A 27096-nucleotide genomic window follows, 5' to 3' on the forward strand; every position below is an offset into this window, starting at 1 on the left:
AAAAATAAAAATTATAGATCGATAATCGCAGTCACTAAATCATTCAAAGTAAAAAGGGACGTTCTCATTTGAAAAATAGTAATTTGTATCGCCATAAGGCATCCTTAAATTGTAAAAAATCTTAAAACTTTTAAAATATAAATATTATATTTATATTAAAAAATTTCAAAAATCAGAATTTGAATAATATATAGCAAAGCAACATTCTCAGTTTTATTTTCATTTAAATAAATATTATCCAATTGTATTTTATCTTTATTTTAACCCTGTTGATAAGTAAACATTATATTAGCTATACTTACGAGTATATTGAATATGTATACAATAAACTTATTAAAATTTATATTACTATTATTTAAAACAACTATCTTATATATTATATACATATTATATTATAATTATAATAAAATAAATTAACTAATTAAAAAACATAAAATGTAATCTGAATAATAGGTATGTATATATTTAATTAATAACTTACGAGTATATAATTTCACATTTACCAGAAGTGGTTTTGATGAATTTCAAAAGTAAGATGAGATGAACTTATAGTATCATGGACAGAAAATCTGATATGAAAAAAAAATGTTTTTATTCTATTTTCAAAGATCTTCCAACCAACCCTATTTTATTATTATTTTTTTAAACTTTTAAAATATTTACCATTAAACACTAATAATTGCCATACACTATTATTTTTTAATATCTATTTACGTATTATTAATTAACAAAGTTAAAAGAGGGCCTTTCGTTATTATTAAAATAATATATACTACTATATAAAATTATAGTGATATTCCAAAACAATAAGATATTTTTGTGCTCATTAGTTCCGTGTTTAATTATAACGAGAGCAATGTCACGTAACTACATTTGATGTGATCTGGTTATTTAATTTAAATAGGTATTATATATAATATAGGTATACATATATATAAATATTTAGTGATACAAAATGATTGTGTGACATTAATTTTGGTCAAATAAACTAAGAAAATTACAAAAGTAAAAAATACCGTAAGTGAGGGTTTCTTTGCACCAGTCCAGTGAACATTGCACCAAAAAATATTTTTTTGTTTATTTGCTAACACGAGTTATAAAACGATATCATTCGATTCATTTTTTTTTTTTATATGAATCCTCACCATATATATATATATACCTACGCAAAAATCTCTTCGTCAATGATTATTTGTCTTTTTGTAAAACTATTGTAAACTGTAAATTCCTTACTAATTAGTAACCATATAATATGTTAAAGTTCACATCATTTTTGATTAATTACTATACACTATATAGGCATATATTATTTACCAATGTCTTAAATGCAATCAATTACAGTATGTACCTATGTTGTGCCTATTACGATACCTATTTAAACAAAGGGATTGAAGAATTTTAATAATGACGAAATAAAATTTAAATTTGTTGATTTATAATAAAAGTATATACGTTTAAAATAATAATGGTATTTATTATTATTATGAGAATCATATGTAAAAATTATCGTTATCACATAGACTTCACTGCATCCAGCACCCTTACTCCGATAACTAGAGACACGAATTACCTTCTAAAACTAGCTAGGCTGGTTTGTTTTTTTTTACTCGAATTGCCACTATACCAATAAAACATATTAAAATGTATTTATATATTGTTATTAAAACCACTATTAACTTCGGCGGAATCCCAAATAAAAAAAAAAAAAATAACCAAAATTCTTCCAAAAAATTTTCTGAGAAGGGTATACAAAAAGTCAAAACCTTAAGTTGATTAAATAAATAAAAATGTACATATTTTAAAGTGTTATCCGGTATAGTTTATATTTTATACGTCGATTATAGGCACAACAAAGTAACAGTCGTGAGTAATACGCTAATTGTAGCACACGTACTTTGTTTGTACTTTTTAACGATAAACATAATAGCATCGATATAATAACACATGCACTGTCTAGTAAAATACTAAAGCGCTGAATTACTGTAAAATCTAGCACAACGAAAATTATCACCGCCTACTATTGATGATAATTAAAATATGTTCTATGATTAAAATGGACTTCTAAATTTCAAAATGGTTTAAAATTATCAATTATGTAACTAGAAAGAGAAAGCGTACGGTCTCCATAATGGAAGACAATAAATTATATAGCACATGATAATTATCTATTGTATACTACGATAATGATTGAGGTATTTTTCGGGTTTAATAACCATCGATTAAACAATATTATAATCACAGTGGCTATGGCTAGCTACTTTTTATTTGGAAGTAGGTAGCTGTAATTGTAATCATGTTATTAAAAAAAAAAAAAACATAGTGGCCCAACCGCTGCGAAAAAACAAGAAGTATACCTACTAGAATAATATGATTTATTATTATTTATATTTTCGTGATTAAATCTTAGAGAAATAGGCTTATAATATAATGTTATTATGCGCACCACAAGCGATCAAAATTATTAAAACGGCATAACATATGGGACAATCGAGCGAGTTGAAAAACTGAAAAAAATCGTTGGAGGCAATTCGAGTGTTACCGCAACGACGACACCGGTCGACGGCCGTGATGCTAACCCACCGGTGCAGAGGTTTCAAAAACGTGCAGAGCAGACGGGACAACGATGACGTTTTGCAGTTGATGCGTCGGGGGAAAGAGAAAAAATAAATAAATAAGACTCGCACCACGCCGAAACGAAAACATCGCATCACCGCAGTTGCACAGGCGCCTTGGTCGGCTCTCTCGCGCTATAGCCTCCACCGCCTCCAACGTTACCCTCTCGACATCACAGATCCCACCGCCCCCCGCCCCCCAACCCAACGCCGCACAGTCTTCGCAGCGGCAGCTGTCTTCGCCCTTCGACTGCTGTGGCCTCGCCACCACCGCCGCCGAGCACAAAAGAATAGAACGCCGGCCACGCACGCACGCACCGTCGCGCCCGTACCACATGTGAACTCGACGGCAGCGGTAACGACGAATCACTGTGGCCGAACGACGCGGCGCAGTGCATTTCGTACCACCACCGAACGACGGTCGGCACGCACTCACAAAAACCAGTACACACGACGGCGGTACACGCTCCGCACTCCGTCCTCCTATCTCGCTCTCGCTTCCCGAACTCTCGATCACCCTTCTCGCTCGCTCGCTCCGCCGCCGCCGCCGCCGTCGCCGAGCGCCGTCGCGACGTACGACTGCTGCTGCTGCTGCTGCAGCTGCTACATACAAAAGACAGAGAGCGCGCGCGTGCGCACGCTCACAAACACACACGCACTGACGAACGCTTTGCGGCCCGTCGCTCGACGCACATACCCCTTCAGCGTTCAGTGTCTCACGTGCTCCGCATAAGTTCGGTGGTCGTTCGCTCTTGTCCGCACATTTCACTACACTTTGTACACCGCTTACACCACCACCAAACATATTATACACATTTTAATTATTGTTGTTGCCGTACGATAATAATATACCGTGTTAATAATATTGTGTTTATACCTCGGTATACTGTCGGTTAAATACATGCACTCGCGTTCGTTTTCGGCAATAAATCCGCTAGGCCGCAGTTGAAAGAAATTTTAATAGTAATATTAATAATAATAATAATAATAATAAAAAATTCGTTCGCTTTACGCGTCGTACCGCGGATTCCGAGTGTTTTACGGGATATTATTTTATTGATAATATACTTCGGTTATCGGCATTTCACCCCCGATCGGCCGACACGCGTCCATGACCAAGGTCGTCTGCGTTTGCTGCTGAAACCGTTTTCGCGGTTTTAAATTTATTTAGGGTGAGTAAATTACACTTTGTATACTAGAATAAGTATAAACATTATTGCTTTTGGTAATTCAAAAAACACGTTCTTGCGTTGTTGAGAAACATTTGAAAATATACTTTTTCACAAATCGACCACACGATATTGCACAGGTACCTACTTCAATAACTGTTTTCCCGTGTTGTCGCATAGGATTTAACCCAATTTGCTTGGTTGGATTACTATCCGATTGTGTGATGGTCTCCCGTCGGCTTGTTGTCACAGCGACCGAACGCGCGCGCGAATTTCCGCCACGTTGGTAGCCCATTACACAAGAGGTTCGATAGGTATTCAAAAATCTAAAGGATTTGTCAGTGCCCCCCACTACCCTCGATTATCGAACAGCAGTTCGATAACTTTGTTAAAATTCAAAAAAAAATCATAACTAAACAAAGGCAACAGCAATGTCTGGGTACAACAACCGTATCACGGCGAACAATAAAACTCCGAGAATATTCTATACACGCGGTCTTTGTCGAAACACAGCGTTCTTTTTTTTCTCACCGACCCTCACCCTCTCGTTGTCGACCCTCGTGGCGAGCAAAACACCCTACAACGGCGGTTGTACAATACGTATTGGAACATGTTTTATATTATATTTTGTTTGCATGGTGTGCGAATTGATCGGCCAAAATAATAAATATAGTATGTAACATTATACACGCGTTTCGAAAACTATCTGTAATAAAATCACTATAAATTAACTAACACTCACGTGGACCAATTTTCCATCGATTACAAAAAAAAAAAAAAAAATTATATCTTGTTAATCAAAACTGTTAAACTTCCATTGTTTTAATTTTGTAAATAATTAATATGTATTGTAGTATAATACGTGTAATATAACACGGCTAATTTTCATAATTTTCATAATAAATCATAAAGTCGTAATATTATTGTTATTATTGAAGACTAGAAAATAGAGGTTCCTACAGATAAACCATTGTGTTTTGTTATTTATAATAATTTTTCTGCTACATAAGTGTTTAATATTGCAGCGATTACTATTTATAGTGTGTTTAACAACAGTTATGAGTTATAATATTTTTAAACTGCAGTCCGTGTAATAACGAGAACGTCAGAGATCGTATATTTTAGTCTCTCTTCTCGGCGCGTTCTAATCATTTTGGTATACGCTATTTTTGCGTATTTGTATTTATTAAATGTAATATAATAATATCCAAACATAATATTATCAATTTCATTGTGTTCTCGAGTAGGAAGATTAACATAATAATATGATGTTTATGCCAAATCTGTTCGTGTTTTTTTCTACGAATTCTCATCGTTTCGTCTGTCTCTCGGAATTTACCGAAATCTGGCGAAAGTGACTTGAAATCACATACACATTACAATATTAATGCATAGAGTTCGTGTTTTGAAACGCGCGTGTTGTAAATAACATTATTGTCGAACCGCCATACACGACCGTGAGTGAAATAAACGATGTGCGTCGGCGGGCCCTGCGGTCTCGTCTGCCCGGTGGTGTTGATGTGGTTGGTAGTTGTTGGTGGGGGGGTGCTAGTGGTGGTTGTGTGATATCGAACGCAGCAGCCAGCCGGCCGGCCGGCTAGCCGCGACAACCGGTCGTCCTTCGCAGTATAGTTCACCCGGTCCTTTGGCTCCCTCTGTATACAAAATATTACACAGGTATTAGCTACACTCTGTATGTTGGGTTATAGCGCGTTATAATAAAATGTAATACTAACTGTGTGACATAATAGTACGCCGCCGCCGCTCTATAGGTAGGTTTAGGTATATTCAATAGATGGCCGACACACTCGGAACCTTTTAGTGTGTGTGTGTGTGTGTGGTGGGGGGAGGGTTCTACAAAACGTGCAGAGTATTTTTCGGGAAGTCTTCTGGCTTTAGACGACGAGGAGCAGAGGTCGTGCAGATCGTCGTCATTTGTGTGTGTGTAACGCAGTAGTACGTTCATATACTACATAATATACGTATACATATATATATATTTAATATAATTCTACTGTGATTTACCGCGCCATGGTGTAAGCCGCGCGGTGAATATAAAAATGCAAAACAGGGGTTAAAGTGTGTGTATTCGGAAATGGTTGTGTGAAGGGGACGTGTAAGGACGGAGAAGAGAAAAAAATGTTCTGAAAATATCCTCGTGTTGGCTTTTTGCTCCCTCCGCATCGTAACGACGACCGATATACGTACCTATACATTATATACCACCCACGTTTCCACACACCACCTCGTCATCTCGTGTGAGACGGTGGGGGTTATATATGTGGCTGAAGCGGGAGCCACTTGGAAATTCCGACGTTGACTTTTACAACCCGGAGTAATTTGAATAGGTCGTTGAACAAAAGCAAACCGCCACGGTTTCCACCGCCAAAGCCACCGTCACACTTTTATATCGTGTATGTAGTGTATACTTGTGCTCGCAATTCAATCCGAAACGTCGACAACGACTTTGTCGAGGAACATATTATATACGAGGTGCATATTATAAAGCAATATCGAATGCTGGTTAAACGTGTTGTAACGTGCCGCGAGACGTCGTTCGATAGGTATATTTAACCGCCGTGTATTATACACGCACAGACGTCCGCAATCTTGAAATGTTATATACACTATTAATCGTTAGTTTTTAATTTTATTTACTTTCCGTTTGTATTAAGGTATGAAAATGTAAAATCTCATAACGCTATAATATCATGTGTTGTTACTAGACTTGTGCGAAAATCAATTAAATTAAAATTAACATTATTATTCACTATTCAGTACTAATACCAATCAAATCAACATAATATATTTATTTTCATAGAATGTGTAAAAAAAAAAAAATCTAAATTTATTAAATATTCAATGATATACCTATTAAAGTGCATTTTTAATGTGCAATAACAATTTTATTGTTGACTTACGTACCTATATATAAACTATTATTTTCATATACAATAAGTTTTATACAAATTTATAAGTAAAAGGCCCGGTAAAAGTTTATAATGGTTATATTATGTATTTTTTTTATGTATTATTATTTCAATGTTTAGCGCACTTGTATTATATCTATAATAAATAGGTACATGATGAAATTCAAATTATAGATAGTGTAGATCTTGTAGTAATTATGAAAACCTGCTCTGGTAGATTATTTAAGATCTAAATTTGCATTTTACTAATTATGTATTAAAATTGTCCTCATTTTGAAAAGGTCATTACTCATTACATTCTAAATATTATTTTAAAGTTTCCTATTTATTTAAAAATGTTAATAATCGTAAAGATCTTAAAAATTATAGATAGTAAATATCCTTATATACAATATGGTTATGTTTTTTCGAATTCTTTAACCACATTTATATTTATTTAATTTTCCGTGTATCTTATAATTTAATAATACATAATATAAAATTATTATAAATATGTCTCAAACTCGTAAAAAAATAAAAAAAAAAATATAAATTTGTACTCGTCGTAATTAATTTGTTTGATTTACTGTTATATAGGTAGTCTCTATTTTTACTCACATAATAATATTATATTATCTGTCTCCTTTTGTACATGTATTTGTTCGGGATGATTTTCGTAGTTATTATATAGTTTGAATAGTAACTCAATTAACTATTGCGTTAACTAGAGTAGCTTATGTTAAGGGGCGGGGGCACATCATTTTGTCATCGGGCCAGAGAACAGCATTTATATATATTGTATATATATATAGGTACATCATTATGCTAATGGTCGTACAAAACAGGCAGTCCAATAATTACATCTCGCCACTGGTTCGGTAAATTGCCAGATAGCCGCACTGCCAAATGCCACTTGAATAAACGCTACTGCTGTAATTATCACGTAGTATATTATTGGAGATCATAATATTAATGTATAATAGAGTATAGTATATATTGCTATTTATTGTGCCTAGATATCGAAAATCGAGTCTCTGTTCGTAGTTGGCACGTTGTCCTTTACTATAAAGAAGGCTTTGTCATAGCGAAAAAAAAATGTTAGTATATAATGCATGTAATATAATTTAATATTATGTGTATTGTGTGTTGAAACCGGTACTGAACTGCTTTTGAAGAGATAGACGTTGAAACTATGACGATTGGAAAAAAACATTATAGACGAAACGAAAGGGATATTTTATTTATTTTATATTTTTACTTTCACTACTAGGTAAGTGAAATGAGAGTGAATTGCTGTGACTGCGTGAAAAATTTAATTTAGATTCACTTACATATTAAGAGTTTCTATTAAAATTTACTTCATAAAAAATAGTACTGATATGATTTTCCAAGCAGTAAATTATTTTTTTTTTTTTTTTAACGAAACGCTTGCCGCCTGTGAAACAATATGTATGTAGTTCTGTACTTCTGTTATTTACGTTCGCCGAAAATGAATAATTTTCTATTTATATTTAAATGTGACATATTTATAATATTAAAGTAATCGCTGATGAATCTAAAATCATACATCGCAAAACTAAATATTTAATTGTTGAAACGTCATATTCTCTTACATAATACATATACGTCATAAACTTAAGATAATTATATAATTTAAATAAACTATAAAGTATTCGTATTATAATTTATAAAAAACCGTTTATTAAGATATTTTACTATTCATATTTAATAGATTTATCGTAATATGAATTATTAGTAATAACAGGACGTGGTTCCTGTCCGCATGTGTTGTATGCATCTTACAAATATACAATATGGTGAATTCTATTTTGTATCATTAGTTTTATTATTACAGTATACTAAATAAAAAATAGTTATTGCAATGATTGTAACATTATCGAAAGATTAAATACTTATGCGGATACAACTAAGAAAATAAAACTAAATGTGTCTCAGTAAATTGATCAATTATCAAATGTAAAGATAAAAATATCATCTTATTTTTCGTCTTATTTTTTGTTTTTTATATTTTTATTTTAAAGCGATTTATAAACATTTTTAAACTTTAATATTTTGTATACCTATAACCAGCATTAAAATTAAAATATAAAAAAGAGATGAGATTATGTTCTTAAGTATACCTTTAAATTTTATAATAGGGTCAATTAACAGCAATATTAAAACTAATAACACAAAATGGATTCTGATGAATATGAATTACCTTGTACCTTTGTAAGACGGAAAAAACACATTTGGGTATCACGTACTTATCAATAATAATAATAATAATAATAATAATAAAGACTATAATATTATAATACGCCTAGTATTAATTTTAACTAAAAATACTATATTTTTAAACAACAAAACTTGTCACATAATTTATAAATATTAAAAAATATATATAATATAATATTTCTGTTAGGTACTTTAATGAAAAACCCATTGTTTTTTCTGTACTGTTTGTTCTTTTCTATAAATTATACGGAAATGTAATAGATCATAGGACTCCAGAACTGAATGGTGACACTCTGATGTTGTTTTGGTATTTATATGTCGGTGTCTGATCGAGTTATTTTCGACGTACATTTAACGTTCGTTTCAGTGATTCGTGGTAGATATAAAATAAATAAGAAAAGTAGAGAGAATAATGTAATAACACATTGTTGGGTACGGAAACTTCTCGCGGGTTAACCTTATTGAATCGTCACGAGGTTGTGGCATAGTTGAGTGGGGGATCGGAGAGAAAGAGAACAATAACGAGGCCAAGTAAAGCGGCTAGTGTTATCCAATGAAAACGGTATGTGTATATTTTTCTCTTTCTTCTTCATCTCAGACTTCTCCTATTTTTTCGTAACAAGGACAACGAAGAGTAGATTTCATTTGGCGCAAAAATTTTGGACCTAAAATAAATTATCCATCTTTCAAGCATCATCCCAGATGACAGTTAGTCTACAGCTGCGTTTCATTATGCACGTTGTCTTATAAATATAATATTTGTATTAAGTACAGATATGAAAAAAAAAACATAATTTCTCAAAAAAATACCAGTACTCGTACAAATTATTGGATAATGTTTTTTAGTTTTTGTTTATTTCATAATCTCTTTAGTAAAATCCTAACGTTGTATATAAAATATAACAAACGATATTTATTCTATATTAAACTCAAATAATTTACCCTACCCAGTAGATGTCTCGTAATCAATTTTTTATAGACGCTGGCAAATAATCTATGCAATATATATCTTTAGTTTTTCAGTTTTTCTTTAAATAATTAATCTTTACTTTTTAATATTAAGTAATAATATACAATGCCTGTGAATATGCTTACAAATTGCAGTGACCTATATTAAAACAAAATAGATGTTTCTGATGTATATTAAAATATTTTTGTAGAAATATTGCATTTGAAACTATATTATACGTTTTCATTTTTAGTTAAAATTTCAAATTTTATAAATTAATTTGAGTATTTAACTGCTATGCATTGGACGCAATATTAAAAAATGTAATTCGATTTAATTACATAATATCAATTTGTACTCATTTTATATTGAGTATTAATGAGTGTTATATACTAAAAAACAATATAAGCTTTTCTTTTGAATTATCTTTCGTAATTAAATATTTTTTCACCTTTGCAAGTGTCAATAAACAATTCATTATGAATAAAATCAATAAATGTTTTATTTTACTTTTCCATATGGTTTCATTAAATTATAATGCTCCTAAATAAACTATATTTCATGTTATAATGAAAAATTAAAAAAAAAAAAAAACTTTATTTGTATAAATCCTTAAACCCATTTTGCTTTGAATTTGAACTAATTTAATATACATAATATTTATGTGTTAAACTAACGATAATTACTAATTGGTAACTGCAGTGCGTAGGTAAAATCGATTTTCGGAATGAAATGTGTCTTCGCCTGGGATCTCGCGTATGCGTTTTCGTCCGTTATCCGGACAACATAAACATATTCCGAGGGGACAGATGGTTAACGTGGAAGAGACGCGTGCCGTGTTTCTCTGTCGACCCTCTCTCTTTCTCTTTTTAATTTTTTTGTTTCCTCACCACCTGGCTCCTTTCCACGCAAACCCGAACAGATGTCCCTAGCTCAACGCTAGCAGATCTACCAACCCCTGGAATATTCTGCAGCATGAAGTATTAGGTCTATAAATTCTTAATGATTTCACCAACCGCGTGTATCTGTCTCCGGCTGGCACGACTCTAGAATAATAAAACCATAATAATGTAATAATATATTGATCGTGGGTCCAAACTCCGTATGCAAAAATTATGAATGAAAATACGGTTTAACGGTACATTATGCCACTACCACAACAGACTTCTGAACATATTATACACAAAATTCCTGCTTCTCCTATCGTTATTTAATAAGGATTTTTCACATTTGTTCGTGTTTGCATAAATGTTGTATTTATTCTTTTCCAATGGAACAAATATTTACTGATACATTCTAAGGGCATATTAAAACCTATTATATGTTTATCTATTCGATTTTCACCCTCACAAATCGTTTTTTTTTTCGTTTGATGATTAATTACTATTCAATGGACTTTCAAGTGTATTATGTATATACTTTTAAGCGATCATAACGTCTCTTTGTGTAAACACATCAGCAATAATTAAGTATTTTTCCCGCTTGGCTTCATTTATCATTTGTATAGCGTGATTTATATTTTTTAGTTTACAAATATCCATAATTGTATATTTGTATCACGGTATATACTGTACGTCACTGGCTATACGTTTTTATTTTCAAGAAATATAGATACCTACAGGAAGTTTCATTCTGCTTTTTTATGCACTTTATTCACACAGAATAGGTATATAATTACAATATTAATACAAATTATGATACATTTTATTTAAATATATAATTATTAGTTTGGATAATTAGCTAGTCAAAAATAATTTAATGTAAGTTAAAATATTATAATAAGTACCTAATAACAATAATAAATATATAGTCATTTATGGAGATGTTCTACTTATCATTTACCTGTTTGCTTTTAAAAATGTCATAGACTTTGTTATAATATAGGGATATTATGTTGTGAAGCACTAAGGAATTTGATTAGTTTGATTCGAGGTGTTAATTGGTTTTTATTTCTTGTCAATAATGTGTTTATTATATTATATACCCCTTTACGTTAAAAACCAATACTCAATAGTTTATAAAGAAAAATCAGAGATGGCCTATAGGTACACTGGTGAAAAAAAAACTCAAACAAAATGACAGCGCTAAAACAACATAAATTGTAAACGTTTTAAACATTTTTAGACCGGCTCAAACGAGTTCCAGATGTTACTCAAATAAATTGTCTTTTGTTGTCGATCAACATTTTTTCAGTTCAACTCTGTTTGATTAATGCATAATATCACAACAAGAATAAATTTACGTGAAATGTTTGTGTATTATAAAACTTCTAAGGACTTTTCTTAGTTAGGTTTCTAAATAAATACTATGCCTAATAATATGTATTATACTTAAACAATAGTTAAATAGTATTAATTTTAGACAAGGATAATCCAAAATAGTACAATAATATGCTATTTCATAGTTTTAATATACTCTTCGTAATACAATTAATAAATTATTAAGTATAAGGAATAAATAAATTTACGTCAAGAATAAAACTATAATATTGTTCTAATTATATACATTAATTAAATTAAAGTGTTTGAAAATACGTATAAACCATTATCATTATATTTATTTTAAAGAACTTAAAAATATGTAAATATAAAGTGCGTTTATTAAACCCAACAGCACCTGGTAAATATAATTAGGCGAAAAACACATAATATTTTTGTCAGGTCTAAAATTCCTAAATACTAAACGTCTAAGACTAAAACTTCAAAAAACGATCGCGATTAGCCCACTAAGATTTAAGAATGGATTCTGTGATAATATATGTTTAGGTTTCCAATATGTCTGGTATAACGATTGTCTTTAAAAAAATCAGTCGTAATTATACCTACCATAATATTTTTGTACATTACATTATATTATAATTTATCGATAACGGATTTTTTATTGTTTATTTATTTTATATCGTTGTTTTGTATTACTATGTCGTCATCGCACGCCACGCACACTGCAATCTGTAGACGGTTGAAACCTATGGCCGAGCTCCAAAATAACAAAAATGTAATCATAAAGACAGAATGTACGTAAACCCTTTTTCTCTTATTTTTTTTTATCTATCTCAATAAGCATCTCCGCGTACCATCGGCCCGACGTTGCCCCCGGCCGACCGTTCCACTGCGCAAACAGTGCGTGACGCTCGCTACAGCTGAAAACGTTTCCCGTTCTTGCTCCATTTCATCGACCAAACTGTCTTCGTGACTTTTGGCTTGTATCTTGTGTGATATGCTTTTGGAATTGGTTTTTTATAAAAAAAAAAAATAAATTACACTTTGTATATTGTTGTAGTAGGTAAGGTACCTACATTGTTTTAAATTATATTCAGACGTCTCGTGGCAAACGTACTCATGGCAGTAGTATCGCCAAATTAATAAGAAATAAACAACCCGTTAGAAAGTAGCTAATATATCGTTATTATATTTTAGTTTATGATATCAGTTTATTCATCGAAATGTAATGCATTTCGAACATTCACTTTGAGTGTATTATATTTTTCTCTTTTAAGTATAACAGTACACTGTTCCTTTTTAATACTACGTACCTATTAAAAAATACTATATTTTGACACTATAGAGATATTCTTTTAAGTTTTAACCGTACTATATATTGTTGCCTAGAATTTAACTGATAAAAATATTTATTTTATTTTTATTTTACAAACTACATGGTTAATTTATGTAAATAATAGAAAAATGTATTCAGTTTTCTTCTTTCGTAATCTACTTTGATTAAGCTTATACTATACTTTGTGAAACTATTTCTTACTCTATGTATCTCAATAATCTTTTTATCTTTTATCTGTATTTTATGTTTCATTTAATTTTTTCTAAGTAAATCTTTGTAAACCAATACTTATATATATATATATGTATAATAGTATATTATGTATAAGTACTTATCATTTTCACTTACATCTTTTTTCGTTCTTAACTCTACTAGTTTCTTCATGGCATTACATTAAATCCTTTCCTATATTTAAAAGCAGAGTCAATTTATAACATTATTTTAAAATTCTTGTATAAGTTAACTGTGTAATGTGTGTTAAATTAAGTTCCATTCTATTATATAATATTTAAAATACATTTTAACATTTCAACAATATTTTTGTTTTTAATTATGGTCTACACCTTTGACAATTAGTGATTTATAGACAGAGGTATATGATTTATGATTTCTTTATGTAGATATTCATATTAAGCGATCCTTAATTAGGATGTGTTTAAATTTAAATATTAATATAAAACTGTTTTATATAATAAAGTAGTTAGGCTGCAGATTCTTTGATACATAATTTTCACAGCCCTATAAAATGTATCTAATTAGTAAGTAGATAGTAGTAATTAACATATTTAGTAAAGAAAATAATAACAATAAAATAGTATTAATAATACCTATAAGTATATTATTATTATTTAAATGTTTCAGCATTTCTAATAATATTAGAAAGTGTATTTTATCTGTATTATAAAATTAATCTGCAAAAATGTTTCATCAATATTTTAAAGTTATATTAAATAAATAATATTATGTCTATATACTCAAGGAATCAGACATAAGTAAGTAGTGTGTTTAGCTACACATGTTATTATAATTTATTGCTCACAAATTGCTTTTCTAAATAAATTTAATATACTTCTGTGCATATATATGTATTCAACCAACCAAACTAAAAAGAACTTGCTAAACGTGGAATTCAATTTGAGTATACACCACATTACTATATTAAACACCTAAAATGATACTGCTTTTAGTTTCGATCGTGTACTGTAAATCTGAAAGCTCTATCTATATAAGTATAATATAATATCGCCATACTATACCTAAAGGTTTTGTGTACAAAATTGAGGGCAATTTCGATGTAAATACAATCGTACTCTAGTGTTATTAACAATCGTTAATTTATCGTGCTAGCAAAATGTATAAACGTATATACGCGAATGATTCGCTTTAAAATCGGTTAATGGATTTTCACCGGCACTGTCCCGCAATTCATGTAACATTGTTCTACTCTTACATTTATATAATACACAACGATATATATATATAATATGTATAATGTTTTTGCACAAATTTCACGTGTTTGCGTATTGAACCGGAACTATTGGATTATTTTTTCGAATAGTTGATGAGTTTTGCGGGTTTTTTTCAGTTTGTCTGTAATCGATTCGTGATTTAAAAACACATTATTTATATTCATACACCAGCGTTAAAGTAGCTCCGCATACAATAAAAATCGAAATGAACAAATACACTTCACTACAGCAGATTATCTTATTCGACTAAAAATAGATTCAACATCGTCAAAATAATGAGGTCTTAAAAAAAATGCCTTTAAATTCCTGTCATTTATCAGTGTTTGAACAGCCGTTAATAATACGACTTAAACATAGTTATTTTTCAAAATTACTTTTTATTTAAATGTATACACAATGTAATATCAATAATATCATACACGTTGACTTTCGGTGTAAGTACAAACAATATAGAAAGTCTAATCCAAACTGACGAAAATCATTCTCCGCGATAGATTCATTATTTTGGTTCGATTTCCTTCGCACAATAATAATAATAATAATAGAACGCGCGGGAGAGTTTTATCTTCGATTAACAACTAGTATACGACGTTGTTCACGGGAATCGTTCCAAAAAAAAAAGTTAATCTTTTGTGCGGGTGCGGATATCGACTGTCCCCACTGAACTTTAATTACGACAACGGCCAGAAACCACTATAGTATATTGCGTAGGTACTATTAAATAAATAGCAGAAAAAAAGAAAAACCGACGATTACAACGGAGATAACGCCGGAGTTTTTGTGACGAGCGATAGAGAATATATATATAGGTATATATATATTATGTGTATTGTTTACTGTTCAAATAGCTTCTGCACTTAACCAGTCATAATACAATCTTTCTTGAGGGCTTTTCAGCTATTTTGATGACCAACATTATGTATACCTATCTATTGGGGCTTACATTTTATTGCGACCATCTTATTATTAGCTCATTTTGGCTTTCACTAGTTCTTCAACCAGGAGTGGTTTAGAAAAGTCGCAATGAGATATCTCACTTTTTTCGCGTCAATAATTACACAATAAGAATAGTCTTATGTGGTATACTATTTATACTTATACTTTTGTAAAATAATTTTTTTTCATAGTAAAATATGTCTTATGTTTAAATAACCGTGTTGACTATTAAAGTTACTACCTGACCTATGTATTCACACATTTATATCAGAAAAGGGGTGGGGGTTTCCTACTTACTATAAACACTGCTTGACTAATCCCGTTACAATTGGGAAAATCTAACTATTACTACTACTACTACTTCTACTAGTTCTACTATTTTATACTAGTACCACAGTGGTGATGTTGAGATTGGTGATTTTCTGTACTGTAGAGTACGAGCTCGTCGTCGCGGAATTAATACGTTCCGGACCATTTAATCCGCGCCGTCCCTATAATGGACTGTTCACTACGACTAAAGTTGGGGGATATATCTTATCACGGCCCATTCCGCGTCGCTGTGCTGATAAGGCGTGCCCGTGTTTCCATCATCGTTTATTATTATTATTTTATGACGATTAATAGTGCCACCGCCGTCACAGATAACGAAATACGCGGACCGAATTTAACCTCATAATATCTAGTAAGCAAAATATATGCATGTATGCATATATATATATATATAGCTGAATGTCGGGAGAAAAAAAGGGAGGTAACTAGGGAGGGTACTGGAAATCCAGCAGAAAATAAATAACAAAAACTTGGCGCTCAGACGATATTAATTAATATTTTTTTTCTTCTTTCACTTTGGGATTTCAACATTATACATTCTCGCGTGCGGGTTAGCTAATTAATTATCATCATTATTATTATTTTTCATTTTATACACAACAGCGCCGTCGTGTATTGTATATGCATATTTTTTTTTAAAGGCATGCTCTAAAGAATAAATTCCAAAACTAAAACGTCGACAAGGGTCGGATTTGACGATAAAAGTAATAATAATAATAAAAAAAAAAAAAAAAAAAATAACAGATTTTATAACCAAAAATAATACACTATACGGATATACTATGTACTATAATTTATTTAGGTATAGATCCATAGTGCGGCACAGCAGTACGTGCATAGAACTCACAGAAAACTGTTTGTTGTTGATGTTGTGGGTGAAAGGCAAACAAGAAACACATACACATATACATATAGATTATATTTATGTATATATATATATATATATATTGAAAAGAGGGAGAGAGAGACCGTAAAGCTACCAACTTCCACTACCTATAATAATAATCATATAACGTGTGCTTGTGTATGTCGTGTACGATCGTATGTTAAATTTGAGACACGACCGCAGAACGAATTGCATTGTACACGAACGCCTTGGACGATATATTTTATATTATGCATTATGATTTGTCGATTTTTTGATTTCTCCGTTTTTCTTCTTTCTATTATACACATAAAATATGATATAAATCCAAACTGTTGGTGGCAGTGGCCGACATCACGAAAATGGTATTGGTTGTCGGGGTTTATGAGAAAAACTGCTGTCGTCATTTGTACATAATATTATTCTTAATGTTTCTTGGCAATGCTATTTTTGCTTGATCACGAAATTGTCTTGAAGCGGACAGTTGGCGATGGTGCAGGTGTACATACAAGACGTTGACAGGACCCAATTTGTTCAATGTGAAATTTTATGTCATAAGCTCAATGAAAAATTGTTGTTTTATGCTTTCTAAATATTTGGTTTGATATGGTTATTGGTTATAATTTAATATTAAAAAAAAAATAATGATAAAACGTACACCGTTAACAAAAATATAATTTTATGAAATAATGTGTGAAAAAAATGTTGGAATACGTCAAAAAAATTGTATTCAAAAATAGCGCCATTTTGACTCAGCTAAGACATTTCAGGACATTAACGCTATAAATGGAAGACAGTAAAAAATAACAGTCGATATAGACGGCAAAAAAACATTATAAATATATGTTAACTGAATTATGGTTCTAGAGTTAACGAGCTATCAAAAAATACATTTATTCGATGATTATACTTCGATTTAATATAATTCGTTTTACTAGACGGCTGCCGCGGGGGGGTAAGCGAAAGAAATTTGAATCCTTAAAAGTCTTCCCGCTCGCCACAAGATATGGTAATAACTATGAATTATGTCCTAAACTCTGCACATTACACTTAATACATTGTTTTGACCATTTAAAGTTGTATAAACGTGCAATTATTTTTGAAACATGGTTTGTAATAAATTATGGTGTATTGAATATTCTTCGATATTCAAATAATAACGATTTTCATAGAACTCATTCAAACAGTTTTCAAAAGAGATGAACAATTTACAATGCATAATATTATTATTGTTTTAAATTCTATCTTGTATGTATACGGAAATATCATGTCGATAAGTTCTGAGCACCATTATATTAGGTGCATATAGGGTCACTTTGCAAATATTTTCCATGAATACACATATATGTCAATAAAACTGAACTTCGTTTTTTATTACTATATACTATAAGTTTTTTACTAAATTGAGACAATAAAATAAAAACAAAAAGAATAAATGATCGTCATCATTATAGTAATCTGTCTTTCTTCTTTAAAAAATATAAAAATAAGACGCGTATATATTATGTATATATAAATATACGAAAAAAAAAAGTGAATTTATATACTTGGTCCAGTTATACACTTCTTGTTGTTACATATCATGGCCATATCGTCATCGTTCGACATCATTGACCTTGAACACAATTACTTATATATATTATATATGTTATTATAGTTAGATACTATATACTATATATATATTATATAATATTATATAATACTATATATAGCAAGTGCATATTATGCAGTATGTATAAATATTGTCCCATATATTCATCGTTTTAAAAACGAATGGTTTTTTCCTATTTTGTACTTATATTAACAGTATACTAGCCGAGCTTGTGCGCCATTCACGATACAAGTCATCAACGTGAAACGTGGTTTATACTTTCTTTGCCGTCCGCGGCGTACATTTTTTAGGGCTTATGACACGGGTCTCCATTCTCTAAAGTCTAAATAAAGACGGCTGAAAGGTTATGGGATGCGGGTGTGCAGCTAGAGAGGGTTATGAACGAGTGCTTTAGAAAATTACTTTAACCGGGTGAGCCACACCCATCGCCTGTCAATTCAACCTCTACAAGACTTTTCTTATGGTTTTTTTCTTGTTATTATACTTTCTTATATAGAACTCTCGCGTTTCCTGTCAACGAAAATAGCCTAAACCTGTGTGTATTCCATTTCTATCATCCCTTCTTGCCTTAGTTTGTTCCACTTCCACGTCGGGATGTATAACGGTCGATCCGATTGGTAATCGGATCGGTGCTCGTAAACATAGACGATAGGTTATGAAAAATGATCTCCGGCTTTACTCGGATTGCGGTACCTAAAAGAAAAAAAACTCATGAGCTTGTATGCTCTTGACGATATCGTATTAAATGTCACATCAAGATATACCCAACACAAACGTCTATTTTTAAATAATAACGTGGAAATGTCATTCAAATTCAATTTTTATAGTATCACACACACATAATGTTTACGTCACGGATAGATTTTCCTTCGAAATGTTGACTTTATAATTAACATTTAATTGACATCAATGTTACTGAATTTTTATAATCATTCAGACATTTTGGGTTTAGAAACTGTTGAATAATATTTTCCTATACACATGAGGTAAAAAGTCTTTACTCTAGAATATAATATATAGAGCCGTCATTGTGGGTTGGCCACCAACGACGAATTATGACAATGAAAAATTACATATATCAAATAACAGTATTTGTATATACTATTCCACGATATCTAAATCTTGTGTTTAAAAAAGAAAAATAGGTTTTCAAATAACATTTAAATTCTACTGAACATCAATATTTATCTGATTCGTTAGTTTATTATAGATATATAGAATACCCATTGAAACGCTCGAAAACACTTAATTTTTCTATTAAAATCAACTGTTTTTTATATACGCATAACGTTTTGGTATAACATAAACCATATTATACATAAACGTTGAATGATATGTGAAATTAATTATCTAAGAAAATGTGTTTTTTTGCGTTAAAATTTTATTTACCACGACACGATAAAACATTAAATTTTTTAATGTACCTAATAAAATCTAGATATATTTTTGAATTTAAATCTTTCTTTTAATTTTTATTAGGTATCTAATAATTAGTTATCATACGATATGTTAGGCACTTTTTTTCTGTTTAAAATTATATATAGTAAAAGCCTTTCAAATATTATTTGATGCTCGTCATCTAAGCACACCAACCTTCCTTTTATAGCAATGATTATTATGTAGCCGTAGCAAATATAATATGTGTGTTCGACCTAAACCTGTTTCGCATTGCTATATCAAGCGTAAAAATGTCACATTTAACCAATTGGAAAATTTTCGATTTTTATGACATACATCTAATATTTGTATTTATATAATATCTATTTCGAGCAAATAAGTCATATTTAGTGTTACTGTATCAAATAAATAAAAATTCAAGTATTTTTTTTGTACACAACTATAAATGTTATTTTTTATTTATTATTTTGACTAGGGGGAAATAAAATATGAATACATCGAGGTCTCTTCGACACATTATAATAAGAATTTAGCCCTATATGACATGCGCGTGTTGTTGTGCTTTTGGGTTATATCAGGCATCATCATGACAACATGACTGAAAACAGTGATAACAACAATAAAAATAATAATAAGAAAGCCGGGGTCCCTTGACTAAAAGAGGGTTTGTTGTTAGACGGCAGGGTTCCCAAGGGCGGTCGGGCGGAGCTGGAAAAATCAATAGTTTTGTTTCAAATGTAGTAACAGCGCCCCCCTAACCTAGTGGCATATACACAAAGCAGTTGTAAATTATTTTATTTAATTTTTACGCTTCTATTATACTGATGTGTGTTATCATTTTATGGATCAGAATAATTTATGTAATTTTATAATTTATTATCAAATATCGAAACTTTATAAATAATTCTCATTACGGGTAAAAAATAAACCTCAATGTTTAAATGATGATTCTAAAAAACTACTCATACCTACCTATATAACACAATAAAGGTCGTTGACATAAATATTTACTTACAAACATGTTGTGTCTGATAACAAACCGAACGTGTCTTATGATTGAATTATTAATCATGATTCATTGGTTTGTAAAATATTTATTTTTGCAAAATTAAAATCTTAGTATTGGTTTTGACTGTTGAATGTTAACGTATGTCTAAAATTAATGATTGTTGACCTAATAGTAGTATTGTCGTGGTAAAAAAAAATAAATACAAATCGAATTGGTCGTGTTTGTTTTATTAACAATCTATAGCAATTCATCCAATTACAGGTTAAATACCTTTATGCATATGTATTAATTTAATAAAAAAGTCCCAGAAATCGCCTATTGATCAAATATTGACCAAAACGTCATTTATTTTTTTTTTTAAACAAAATGATAGAAAATGTTTTACGAGTATTTTTCTGATATATAATATTACACACTTAGATTTCAGAGTGACTGGAAATAATTTTCTGTGTAAGCCTTAGGATTTGCTAACCAAGATTTCACATTTTACTAATAGCTTGTATTACATTAATTTCTGACCAGCTAGAAGACTGAGTCTATTTTATTTTTTGTAAATATTCCTTGATACCTATTTACTAATTATATTAGTACCAGTAAGCTTATCTAAGGATTTAAGGATGATATTTGCGTTCATTTGTATACACTACGGCAATATGGTTGTAAAATAAAGTATAATAAATATCAATTAATAATTCAAATAAAATAATTTATTTTTTTTTTGATCTGCAGTAGGGAGACTATAATAATTTTCTATCAAAATTAATTTCTTGGCATTGAATATATTGTATTCTGTTTACTCGTTATGGAACATTTTTCAATATGATTTATCAGTGATAAAAAAATGATGCATGTAATATTGTTGTTTTATTTTTTCATATTATACCCCATAAAAATATTTCTTAATTTTTATCAAGAATAATATATTAGAATTTATGCTGATTAATCATTTTTTTCGACCAACGTTTACAAGTTACGTACACGACGATTCTGTATATATGTGTATATTACACATTACACTGAAGTATATACACGTTGATCGATTAGAAAAATAGTTTTTACGTAAAAAATAATGTATAGTAAGCGCCTATAGCTGTGTAACCCTCTGAAAAAATAGTTTTTTCTGGTATTTTCCCTGCAGTATCTTCTATAGACAATAAATTATAAAAAAAAATAAAGTATATCACGTAAGTATTAAACATATCGCTGTGGTTTATAATATCCGAAAATGATATTAAAATAAACACGTTTAAGTGGAAAAACCTCTTTCGACGTTGCTATGAATCACCGGATCATCGGATCTTGATTCGACAGATAAATATTTGTTTGGTCAAACAAAGTAAAAATCACAACGCCGCTATTTTCTCATAATACACTTAATATAGTTTACTAATTCTTACAGTCGTTATGTGAACACTGCAGACTTGTACTCTTGCACGTATATTATTATTATATTATATATTTTGTATATTATAGTCATGTAGATTACACACGATAGTCGTTCGCCGCACAAACGGCGTCGGCGGCAGCGGGTCGTACGAAAACGTCGAAAATCGTTACTTTTCAAGGTCTCCCACGATAATTCCCTCGTCTTTCACACTCATACACACGTAGTGCAATTTCAACTATATTTCTATTTAATATATTATACTATACTTAAATCTAATTCGCCGTTAGATTTCGCATTTTATTATCGTATAAGTGTATAAATTGTTTGTATGTTTCAACTCGTTCCTCCTTATCTGATGATAATTATTCAAAATAATACTAGTATCGTTTTATAATTGGTTTTACCGTAAACCATATTAAAATAAAATATTTTGTAGATAAGTACTGTGAGAGATGGTTTTTAAAGTACTGTATTATATTTAAAAAAAACTAAACAATGAACGAAAAAGTTATTTTTTAAATATTATTGAATTTGGATTTATAAATAGACCCAAATAATTAAAAATAAAACGAGTAACTGAAGTTTCCTATAATATTTGACAAAAGAAGACTGTTCTTATTTTTCTCCTCAATTTACTAATCAAAATCAAAACAAAAGTTGTTAATACGTATCTGTTTATTACTTGCACATTCATGAATAAGACAATAATTCATAGCTATAAAAGTTTATCGTAGTCTGCGATCCATATCATAGATATTACTATTTATACATTTATAATATTATGTATTTATAATACATTAAAAAACAAAGAATTTAATAATTTTTTTGTATTTTATTAATCAATAATGGCTTTATTTTCTAAACAGCGGGTAAAATTAATAAATAAATAACCTAATTTTTAGAGGGGGGCCTCCACTGAACTAAATTTTCTTTATTTGTTCTAATAAATCAAACATTTATTTTATCTGCCTCTTGGTTTGCCTCGTCTAGTATTTATTAATGAATACTATGAATATTTAGTTTTAGGGTATGCTATTTTGTGTACATTTTTGGATTTTAGTACTGAGTAGTACTTACCATATATTGTTTTAAACGTCTGCGTCAATATTCCCTGAAAGTTGAAATATTAAAATTCACTTTCGATATACGTTATGTTTACATTTATAAGCTATATTGTATTATAATGCCCTCGCTTATATAAATCACATATGCCTAAGACAAATTTGTTATTTTACGCATTCGGAGCATGCTAGCCGAGAAAGCACTTCTACTCACATACGGCTTTAAAACCGTAGTTAACGTACCTACTACCAATAAAATATCGATATAATATTATACTGAAAACACGGCATATTAAAACCACATTGTGCACACATGCATATATCAATATATGTGTTATTATATTATTATTGACTCTCACTCAAACGTGTAATAAATAATAATAATGTTTTAATATATCAATCAAATTAATCGTCACGGTAAAATTTCATAAAATTTAATATAATAACCTACACGCCATAATAATATTGTGGATATATTATAAGACAACTGACAAGTAAATTATAATATAATATGTCGTCTTTGCGCACGGTAAATTTTGATTTTTCCATATTATTATGATATCATTATACGGATTGAGATTCCGTCATTACTATTGCCGTGTTGTAGTGATTATATTATTTGACTCAGTTGACTCGATAATGTATAGGTATAAAAGCGTTTGTAAATAATGTTTTATTGCTGTTATTTCTTTTTTATACAATTTATATTTTATACGACGTCGTTGCGGTCGTCACATGTATGAACATAATAATAATAATATACATACAAGCTCAGGTACCTACAGGATTTAATTGCATGTGAAAGTATTATATTGTAAATATAAAATTAACTATTACATATATTTTTCTTTCTTTATTTTGTGTCACCATCACCATGAAATCGCTTTTTCATGTAAAAACTTTTAAATTTCCCAAGCGTAATACAACACCTATATATTCTATGAGATTTTTTTTTATGGTGTTACACTTGTTTTTTGATTAAATATTAAACACAATTTTCCGTAACATTTTATTTTATGTATAACATAGAGAAGTATTTTGTGTTGGTTGAAATCGACTTTTTATATAATATTAATCTGTAAAAGCGCAATTATTTCTAACGTCTCGTTGTAGTATACTTATGTTTATTTATATATATTGCGCGAGGCTATTAAACAAATTTAACTTTTGCTCGTCTGATTAGTAAAACTTTTGGGTCCATGTATCATGATTTTTTAATCATTTTTGTTCAATAACCGTCGTGATTATAATTGAGCTTCTCCCGTACTATAATGCACTGTAATATTAATGGAAAAGATATGGGTATCATGCGTGGGATATATACGTTCATATAACCAAACTTATCAAAAACAGGGGAAGATAGATAAATATTAATAAAAACTGCTCGTAAAATTAACATTTCACAGTATATATGTGCGAATAAACGTGTTGTAATTTATAATGTTGGTATACAGAAACTCCAAATTCTCTGTCGCCTGTTGAAATGTGATATTTTAAAATTTGCGTAATTAGTATTCGTGTACACGAAATGTATATCACATTTCTAGAGGTAGTTTGAAAGCGAGCAAACAAAGCTGCGGTAGAAAATGTTTTCGTTTTTAAATACCCAAGTGGACCGCCCGTTTTATTATTACTATTATCACGATCATCTTATTATTACTATAAACCTTCACTTTATTCATTTCTCATTTCACCGTGGCTAAATACTTACCATATTACATGTATACAAATAAACACGTAAAGAAACTCTCGCTGGAATATTTACCATGTTAAAAAATACTAAAAATCGATTCTAAGTACAAAATGATTTGTGTTAATAACCAGGTATAAACATAGATATACATTATATACTAGGTACTATTACTACCTATACATTTTTAAAAATGTTATTATATATATTCTACATATTTTTTAACAATTATAATGTAATAATTTAATATTATCATAAGTATTTATAGGTACTGTAGCTAGTTAATATCTCGAAACTATTGAGAATTACATTTTTCAACGTTAAAAATGAATAATAGATAACCATAAAATTTAAACCCCTTCATTATTATTGAATATGTTATGAAAATGTAAATTAGATTTTAAATGGCCATAAATAACTAACAATAGTAATAATTGTCCTTATTGTTATTCTTAAGGTAAATAATAATAAATAAACGTCAACAGATTTTTTTATGCAAATATACGTATTTTAAGAATACAATTATGTCTACTTAAACTTTCTTGGTAATTTATTAGTTGAGATCTAATTTCATCGTTTAAAAAGTAATATGGTTTTTTTTCGCAAGTATCTTAAATTGTCATACTATACGGTGCCTAATTCTTGCAGCATATTTACGTACATATATGTTCTTTCTATATAACAAAATTTAAAAAATTAAATTACCGAGTATGCGTCGTGTAAGTGCGTATAAAAATTCAAAAGTCTAGTTTAATATCATATTTGTGACGGGGTCCACAGCCAGAGCAGTTGTCGAGTGAATAGACGACATAGACTAATGCGCGATGATTTTAAAAATAAATTTTCGAACAATCGCCGTGTGTTCTCATTCAACTATCTCTATATGTTTTTTTGCTCGTTATTTTTATCTCCGGGGGCGGAGGGGAACTGGAAAATTACCAAGTGATTTTCGCGTAAAGGGAGGGGGAACAGCCGTTTTGGCAAACAGTGAACCCTGTTGTTATTATTATTATTATTATTATTATATTTTATTTGTTTTTTGCGTACACGCTCTGTCGGGTTTCAATTAAAAACTCTACAGCCGCCACCGTAATCGGGTTAGTGAAACGAGTTTACGTGCAATCTGCCTTGAAAACCCGTAGGTACCTATGTGTTTAAGTATGTTTATATATATATATATATATATATATATATATATTAAGCACTTCGAATGTAGGATGTGTTCGCATTCACATAGTTTACTCAGACGCCTGAAGATATATAATAAATATTATACTATGTAGAGAACACATGACGAATTATTTAAGGACAGCGTAGACTAAGCTCAATGATAATGAAAATCTCCATTTGTACACTCGCTGACTGTAACTGCGGTATTATAATACTATAATAATACAATTTGCAGTTGCTGCATCCTAACATGCACTGTAGTTGCAGTCTACAGTATTGGGAAGGGTGTACAATATACTATCAAGCTATAATTATTTCTATATATATATATACAAATATTATTTTTTTTCAAACAATATATTAACATAAGCCTCTTTTATAACCGTAATTTTTACAACTTAGTGGTATTTGTTTTATAATTATGAGTTGGACTTCGAAAAATAAGACGCAATGCGCTTTTTTTCTCTCGTATTGTTCTTTTTAGTTTAATAAAAAAACATCAGGTAATACGCATTTGTTGAAATTAATCGCTGATAAACTTGATGATGATGTATTTACGTATAAAAACGTTTAGAGTCTCTCAGTCGACAGAAAAAAAGCTTACTTTAACCCTAGGTACATTAAACTAATTAAACTGCAGTGTATAAAAATAATACAAAAAATATAATGTCCCTTCTTACATTTTTGTGATCAAATTAAGTTTGCCGCCTCATTTAAAATATATTTTACTCTCGTTT

General features: G+C 30.0%; 1 protein-coding gene across 2 annotated transcripts in view; it reads left to right on the forward strand.

Moving 5' to 3' along the window:
- Nucleotides 1–3026: 3026 nt before the first annotated feature.
- LOC112596295 (RNA-binding protein Musashi homolog 2) overlaps nucleotides 3027–27096 on the forward strand; it is a 56947-nt gene continuing 32877 nt past the window's right edge. For both annotated transcript variants that reach the window (XM_025341888.1, XM_025341889.1), the window contains exon 1: nucleotides 3027–3784. The gene's annotated coding sequence lies outside the window, so the exon portion shown is untranslated. The remainder of the gene's footprint in view (nucleotides 3785–27096) is intronic.

This window comes from Melanaphis sacchari, unplaced genomic scaffold (assembly GCF_002803265.2).
Source record: "Melanaphis sacchari strain LSU unplaced genomic scaffold, SCAv2.0 Contig31_pilon_pilon, whole genome shotgun sequence".
Lineage (NCBI taxonomy): Eukaryota > Metazoa > Arthropoda > Insecta > Hemiptera > Aphididae > Melanaphis > Melanaphis sacchari.